We start from the raw sequence: 9,025 nt of genomic DNA, 5'->3' as shown, positions 1-9,025 counted from the left end.
GTCCAATATTTATGACAAAACTAGGTTATTTTGATGCTAAAAAATAAACCAAGAAGTCCAAATTATAAAATAGAGAAGTTCGATATTTATAAAAAACTCAGATTTTCCTTGTTATTAAAGAATAAAAATGATGAAGTTCAAATTAAAATAGAGGAGTAGTTCGATGTATACGTGAAACTCAAATTATTACCGTTTCTAAGAAAAATAAAAACTATGAAGTTCAACTTACAAAAAAAATATTTGATGCTCATTTAAAAACATATTTCCTTTCTAAGAATATGACTAAGAAGTCAAAATTAAAATAACAGAGGTATTCGAAGTATATAAAAAATTAGATTTGTTGCAAGAAGTTCACATGCACCTCCGTGCACGTTTCAGAATTTATATTGCGGGATGTCCGACCTCCAATTACATGTTTTAAAAATGGCAAAACATGACATCCGACCTTCAATTGCGTGTAATTCGACGTATACACAAAAATGTGACAGAAGTTCATAGTGAAAACAACGAGAAGTTCAAGTACTGCAAGGAATGCATTTCAGGTGAGAAATTAAAGTGTAGGAAAATAAAATCTTAAAAGGTTTGCTGACAGAAGTTCAAGTGCTCTGTTCGGGGAAGTTCAAAAATTGTTGCGAGAGAGGTTCACCTTGTATTTCCATGTTCGATTTTTTCGTATAAAAATCGACTACAACTCTTTACTCAAAAATATAAAAAGTGAAGTTCAATTGAAATAACAAAGAAGTTCGGCATTTATTAAAACATAGGATTTACCTGTCCAAAAAATAAAAAACACAACACCATTTTTTGCACTTTTAAAAACAACTCATAAACAAAAAATGGTTGCTAGAAGTTCAAGTGCTTGGCGAGGAAAAGTTCAAAAAATTCTTGTGAGAGAGGTTCACCATGTATTTAGATGTCCAAAATACATAAAAAATATGTTGTTTTCCATGTTTTAAAATAATTCTCTCAAACTAGAGAAAAGTTTAAGGTGATAACAGCCGGAAGTTCACATACTACATGATGTGTATTTCATATAAGAAAAATATAATAAAGTGAAACAGAGTGAAGTTCAACTACTTCACGCAGTGCAAAAAATAGCACGTCAAAAAATAGAGTGAAGTTCAAACAGACATGCCCGAGAAGTTCAACTACTTCACGCAGTGCATTTCCATTCGCGATGAGCGCAGAAATCATGATCTTGTCATTTTCTAATTTACTTCAAAACGGCAGGAATATCATTTGTGTAAGTTCAAGACCTCGGTCGGAGAAAGTTAAAAAAATATTGTGATAGAGGTTTGTACAAAAAGAATATCATTTGTGGATGAGAAAATTACAAACGAAAATATGTCACCAAAGTTCAACGTGAAAATAGCAGGATTTCAGATGAAAAACTTTTAAAATCATCGCGATTATGAAAAAACGATCAACACGGGAAAGTTGCGTGTTTATAGCAGCTTTCCACCGGTATATCATTTGCTCAATTCCAGTAAGTGTTCCGGTGAGTGGATGGAGAGCTACGAGTAAAAAAAGCACGTGAAAAAACAGAGTGAAGTTCAAGTAAACATGCTGAGAAGTTCAAGTTCTTCACGCGGTGCATTTTTGAAGAATCTGTTTCGCAATAAAGGCAGAACGAACGATCCTGCCGTTTTCGATATTACTTGAAAACGGCTAGGAATCAAATAAAACCATCAACATGAAAAAGTTTCGCATTTTCCATAGCTTTTCAACGGTATATTATTTGCCTCATTCCGATAAAATTTGTAGAAATTACAGCAAAAATACGTCTTTAGCCATTTTCAAAATTAACATAAAACAGTAATGAATTGGAAGAAATAATATATACCAAAAAGTTTTGCATTTCCTCAAGCTTTCCAACGCCATACCATTTGCTGCATTCGGACGTATGGTTAAAAAGTTAACTCGAAAATGCAAACTCGGTGGAACTTGTATTGTTTAATAAATTACTTTGAAACCGTTTAAAATTAAAAAAAATTAACATGAAAAATAGCGCATTTTCATAAGCTTTCCAACGCCATATCATTTGCCTCAATTGGATTAACCGTTTAGAAATGTCATCGAAAATACGAACTCGGCTATTCGGTCCGCGAAATTCTACGATTTTCCAAATTACTCTTTTTCCATAGGGAATTAGATAAAACTTTCAACATGTGGAAGGAGCGGTTTTGCAGCAACTTTCCAATGCCATATTATTTGCCTCATTTTGATAAACGGTTTAGAAATGCGATCGAAAATACGATTCACTTTTTTTGTAAAGAAAAAACGGTTTTCAAAACTGCTCTTAAATCGCTTACATTTTGCCAAAATTTTAACTTGGGTCATGATACTGATGTCCATAGCTTTCCAACGGTATATCGCAATCCCCATTTAGGCAATGTTGGCGGAAGTTCAACCTAGCACTGGGAGAAGTTCAGGTCGAACAACTCAGGCAGTAAAACTGCAAAAAACGCAATTTTATCACAACCCGAGAGCAAAATCCGCCAACGAGCGAGATTCCTATTTAAAACGGGTATTTAGTTTCTAAAAAACGCTTCTAGATTACACTAACATCATATAAAACACAAATAAACAGAATAATTCACGCGGGGAGACACGGTTGCGAAGATAGTCCGAAGGTCGGGTTCGTACATAGGGAAGTTCAGGCGCGTTACTGAGGCAGTTCAGGTTGTGATCAGAATATTATTTTGATCCCGTGATCAGAATAGTGTTTGTGTGTGTGTGTGTGTGTGTGTGTGTGTATATATATTCTTCAAGGTAACTACAACTTTCTCAGGAACAAAGTATCCAACAGCCAAGTTGTACTTCATGAATGTTTATCTTGTTCATTCTGCTATTATTGAGGCTAGTGCTAGAATAAATAGTTACATGGCTCCAATGTTGGGAGTTATGAGGGAGAAATTCATGAAATATTGGTCTGACTATAGCGTATTTCTGTCTTGTGCTGCCGTTCTTGATCCTAGCATTAAGTTCAAGTTTTTAGGATATGCGTACTCCAAGCTATATGATGGTGATGATGCCCTTCAGTGAATTAATCTTGTTAAAAGTACAATGACTTCCGAAAGTCCTCTTCTGTGCTCGAGCGCAGTTGCGCTGGTTATCCCTTTCATCCAGGCGCTATGAGATTCCCAACACAGCACGGGTCAGCCTATGTATTTTATCTGTATTCAATCTTTTATGCAGGACTGATGGCCCATATCTGACTACTGACTTGACTTACGTCATTAGGCACTCGTTCGCCGGCTCAGATGGGCATAAACGACATGGGCCGTTATACATGAGAGTCTGGACTAACGGAGTCCACCGAGCCCATTTATTCTATCCTACCGTTACACCTACCGAGCTTCCCCTTCACGAGGCATCCCCTTCCTATCTATTCAAAGCCAGCACACGCTTCCTTTATCGATCGTTGTAAACTCGTGATTGTCATGGACGAGGAGCAACAAATACACAAGCTCAGAGCCTCGCATAATTTGCCCCAACAGAAACGCCGGAAGCCAAACTAATCGCCATGTCTGATCCTATCGCTTGGTTAACACATGATTCCGAATCTGCCGCCTCCTGCATGCTTCCTGATACTTCAGGGGAAAGAACATACTAAACTGACACACACACATGCATAACTAATGCAGCAAACGTACCTCTGCTAAACCCACATTATTTGTGGCGAAGGCAACTGAATCCATGATTGCCGAGCCGGCTCTAAGAACTCTGACGGTGCCCCACTGTATTTCCCCCCACCACTACAGAGATGGCTTTGCTTTCTCGCTCAACGGAACAGTCCTTCAGTGCAGCTCATAAATCTTCAGCTCTGGCCCTCAACCCCCTGCTTATATATATATATATATATATATATATATATATATATATATATATATATATATATATATATATATATATATATATATATGGTGGTGGTCTCCCACCCAGCCAGTTTAAATTTTGAATTCATTCATTTGCTAGCATAAGCAGACATTTACTTACACCTGTCTATATATGCTAGATACGGATGCCAGCACCATTAAACTTTGTACCATGCAACAAGCAATATTGAATCAGTACTTTCATAATTTTGTGTAACACATAACGTGTGCAACCTCCAAACTAATGTTGGAGTACATACCAATTTTGGCATCAATCCACATATAAAGCAGTACACTTTGATGGTCACTATGAAAACCCCAATGTTTAGTTTCACATCATCAGCTTCCGATATCAGTACAATACGCTAGAAAACTGTAAATGAAATCAAGCAGACAACTTTTTCTTAGGAGCACAAGACCAACCCAAATAATTCACTACAGGATAACAGGACATAATTTCCTAGAACATTCATTGAAATGAAGAGTTTAACTCATCCCATCGCAACAACAATTTTTCAGCAGCCACCGCCTTGTAGCGGTAGCTCTGCAGCTTTGTTGCAGTTGCTCCAATGTTGGTAGCTCTGCAGCTTTGTTGCAGTTGCTCCGTCAATGTCCCTCTACGCCACAATTCTTGCACCGAGATGGTCGTGGAGGCTGCTTCGGGACATCTCTGTCAGGGAAGGTTGTCATGTTATATCCCTGCCGCCGACAAATGGTAAAGAATCTTGTCTGCTTGCTCAAACCTTCCTACAACACCTTTTCTCTACTAGTTGTAGGCCGGCCCATCTCCTTCCTCTTAGCCAGTGGCAATAATCCTGCTAATTTATTCCTAGACTGATTAGCTAATTTTTTATGCCCATTTGCACTGTCACTCTGCCCTCTCTTATCTGCAATGACAATAGCCCCCCACTCTGCCCTCTCTTATCTGCAATGACAATAGCCCCCTCCGACACAGGTGGTTATTAACATCACCATTTTCAGCAAGCCCGTCCTCCAATCCTAGGCCATCCGTTATTTTAGCAGATGGCTGCATTTCAACCATACAGCTTTTGAAAAGAGATATTAGACGATCATAAGCTTCCACACTTGTGACACCCAGACGAACTAGTTCCATGGAATGAATATACATATTGAAATGCCTGAAGCTAAATGGATTTTTGTGTGCATGGTCTTTTTTGGTAATGCACAAGGTGTTGAGGATGTCCCGTGCATCCCGAGTTCATCATTTCACTATGTGCTTTTGCGGAATTCCCTTCACCCCTATGAAGTCCAACACCTGAAAACGGAAGCGACAATGCTTTTATGAGCAGCACTTCTCTCTCTGTTCTGCTTCTGTGTGTATGGCGGCATACATCTTCCCTTCCTCGATCTCCCTCACCTGGTATGCTCTGCATTCTTAAAAGAAATGACCAAACTGTTTGAACACTTGCCATGTGTATAACTTGCCGGCATGCCTTTTGATGGCCAAGTTATCCCTCATAAGCGGTCTACCCTGTTATGTGCATAATCAACCAATACGGTCCTCTTCTCATAATTTTCATCTTGACTCCCAGTTGAATTGCAGCCTCATGTACTTCCTCACAAACAAATGCATAGGGAAGCCTGGTGGCACATATTCTTAAGCATATGGTTTGCGCTCATCATTTTTTCACAGAAATCCCCCTTGAAATAATGCTTAGCCCACTTGTGCCTGATCTCATACAGCTGTGTCATGTATGGGTGAGTCAGCAAGTTGTACTTCTCCATCAGGAGTTTCCAAGCTTCCTCAAACTCATCTATTGTTAGCATGTGAACTAACAACTTTGTAAAATTCTTCCCGGAACTCGCTCTTCTTGGTGTACAAGGATCCCAACGATTCCTTTGCCTTCTTCAGGACATGCCCTTGCACCATCAGTGTGCGGTACTAGGCATGACATTCTTGATGCAACCTCCATTGCACGATTTTGGTCTGCACAGCAAGATCAAAAGGTTAATGTTGCTTATGTCCTAACAAGTATTGCAATACAGTGAAGCCACTATTTTTTTATGTAATTCATATGAACTCACCTGTCAGTTTTTCTTTTGGTTCAATAGCCCCCATCATCCTGGTAAATTCATCGGACACCCATTCAAAGCTCTCCACTTTCTCATCGCAAACCAATACCCCCGCCAATATTATGCTTGGGAAATGGTTGTTTCTCTCTCGAAACAGGCTTTCGCTCCCCTTTATAAATAAAGGCACCAATGGCCGAACTGATACAAAGTGGTGAGGAAACCCTCATACAAGCAGGTCCAAAGAAAAATAAAACGGCAATGGTCTAGTGGCACAAGTACCACTAAACCAACACCGAGCATTAAACCAAGAGACACCATCCCTAACACATAACACCCAATACTACTGGACAAGACCGGAGCCGAGCCGCCTGAAGAAACCACCGGTCACCAGGGTACCAAACAGACCGAGCCAACTCCGAAAAGGACCGCCTCACCGTAGAGGCAACCCCCTCGCTCCGGGCCATGGAGTGCCGCTCCTGCCAAGAGAAAGTAGGGACTGAGAACGGAGGCCACATTAACACGTCTATAGGATAGGAGAAAGCAGAGTCGAGAACGCGACATGGCAGGGAAAGGCAAACCCTACGTCGTGTTAGACCTTTGAACCTGAGCATTGATAGTTGTGGATGACACTAGGAGAGTTGGGACAATTTTCGTTGGTTTATTTCTCACAGAATGCCATGCCAACCTGAGGGGTTGGGGATACATACTTATAGACTGCTAGCCAGCCAAGCATATGCTGAGATGCTGCTAAGATGCTACTCTAAGATGCTATCCTAACTGCCAGTCCTTGATGGTTAGGAACTCTATCCTAACTGCCACAAGGACCATGTGTTGCAGCCCCACAACGACCCAGCACACAGACCTATCCATCACGTCGTAGGCCATCTGCAACCGAGAGGGACCGAGGCTCCACGACGACGCCCTCAAGAGGGTAATGGCGCCAAACGCCACTGTCATCGAGTCCGAGAGGACAGACTAGGGCTTTCGCTCGGGAGCCCTAGGGCTTTCGCTTGGGACCCACAACAACGCCCCCAAGAGGGAAGCGACACCCATAAGTGCCACTGTTGTCGGTGTCGGAGCACAAAGCATTCGCTCGGACCCACACAACTGTCACTTGCGGACTCAAACGTGCCGACCCACCCCCGAGGGGGGCCGTGATTTTTTCTGGAGTTGTAGACATTCCTCGTAGGTATGTTGAAAAAAAAATGAATTGTCTAAATATGAAATTTTGGGATTGATCCTATGATCTCACCTAAAGGTCAGATCCTATACTAGTCCCCCCCTAGGGCAGTTGCTCAATTAGGATAGGGTCTCCAGCCTGGTGCAGGTGCACCAATCCTCACTCTGCATCAATTGAGTATACAAACACATAAGGCAGATTGTTTAACCCTTTTCAGTACATTTGTTTAATAATCAACTAAAGGCAAGTTGATTAATCCTCACTCAGATTACATTTTCTTAACTATGCCGTACCAATTCTTTTCAAGGTAACACAAGCATTGAAATTCACACTCTGATTATATTTTGTTAACTATGTTGTAGCACTTGTTTTCAAGGTAACAGAAGCATTCCAATTCGCGCTCTGGTCCTTCGTACTGTCACAAAGTGGCTGCAGTGTTCGTGGTCAGAAAATGCTAGTATCACAACCAAGTTGCTTAACCCTTTTCAGTATCAAAGTTCCTGACAGAATCATCTATTCTTGCAGCAGACCTAGTTCTTTTCTTTCTTTCTTTTTTGCGGGGTAGCAGACCTAGTTCTGACTAAGAAGTGTGCTACCTCCATGTACAGCTACCATCATGAAAATTCAGAAATCTGTAAAACTACATACTGTCGTACCTTCAGGTCCAGCCATGGTCTTTAGGATTCATCTCGCCAGTCGACTGCTCAGACACACACACACCATCCCCGGCCGCCACCCCCTGCGCCTCACAGATCTGCCCGTCGGCCTTCAGCTCCTGCATCGGCGACAACGTTTGCTCAACAAATGGTGGTTTGCTCACCGTATAATGCATTAACCTATTCCAACACGGTCAATCTGCTAGCGGGGAGTGCCCGAATGGAAGCACACCCGACGACGCACGAGCTGGATCAAGCTCGTGCACATGGCGGAGTCATGTGCGGGATGCACATTTAGCAACATAAAAAATGTTGAATCAAAATCTGCTAGCGGGGAAGAAAGAAAAATCAAATGAGAGCCGATACAAGTGCCTCAGATTCATACCGCACAATTAGCTGCATCAAGAACTCCCTCCATCTTCACCGACGGCGGACAGACTTGTGAGGGCCTCTTCGCAGATGAACTCTATCGCTAATGAAAAAATCGAGCGGACTGAGGTAGGGGACGAGTCCACCCAGAGTCCCAGACCGGCATCCCCGCATTTACTCTGGATCTGCCGCAATAACCGAAAGCATGGTTCCTGATCCACGGATCGGAAAGGGACATGACGTCATGAGCCACGGCTCTGGTTTTATCCGTCGACGGCGGACGTTTATCCGTCATGGTCCTGGTCCACATCGGCGTTCGTATATCAGTATTTTCCCATTTACCGACGCATCAGTCCATGGCCCGTGAATTAAATGCAACCTATCCCGATGCTCTACTCGGCGGCGCAGATTAAGAGCACATATGTGCTCGTGTGCAGATACATCACGTCCGACGACTTCTTTATTTAATGAGTATGGTAGTGGTGTACATGTCAATGAAAACTTGGCAACAAGTGGATCATCAAGCACTTGTGGACTTGGTGCCTTTTCTGACTATGATCGATACGTGGAAAGCATGATCTCACATAAAGAGAAATCTGAATTGGAATTGTATTTAGCTGAATCTGCGAAGAGGTTGAATGAAAATGTCAATATCTTGGATTTTTGGAGTAAGTCTGCAGCTAGCTATCCGCAGGTAGCAAGAATGGCATGTGATATCCTTGCAGTTCTTGTGTCAGGTGTTGCTTCAAAATCTACTTTCAGCTTGAGTAAGAAGGTTATAACCCCGAACCGAAGCTCACTTAATTAAACCAAAGACGGTTGAGGCCTTAATGTGTTTGCAAGATTGTATCGTTGCATGCAGAAAAAGAAGGTATGTGTTGTAATCTTGTCTGTTTCACATTCTTATT

At 41.7% G+C, this 9,025-nt stretch overlaps 1 long non-coding RNA gene across 1 annotated transcript; it reads right to left on the bottom strand.

Annotated features, from left to right (window-relative positions):
* Positions 1-5,402: 5,402 nt before the first annotated feature.
* LOC109748817 (uncharacterized) lies at positions 5,403-8,359 on the bottom strand. Its single transcript, XR_005755501.2, has 4 exons — positions 8,134-8,359; positions 7,749-7,867; positions 5,925-6,388; positions 5,403-5,826 (listed from the first exon to the last, which is right to left on the bottom strand). It is a non-coding gene; the product is annotated as an uncharacterized lncRNA (long non-coding RNA).
* Between the last annotated feature and the right edge of the window lie 666 nt (positions 8,360-9,025).

This window comes from Aegilops tauschii, chromosome 5, assembly GCF_002575655.3.
Source record: "Aegilops tauschii subsp. strangulata cultivar AL8/78 chromosome 5, Aet v6.0, whole genome shotgun sequence".
Taxonomy (NCBI): Eukaryota; Viridiplantae; Streptophyta; class Magnoliopsida; order Poales; family Poaceae; genus Aegilops; species Aegilops tauschii.
Note: the sequence above shows the minus strand (reverse complement) of the source record. Positions and strands in the feature narration are given on the sequence as shown.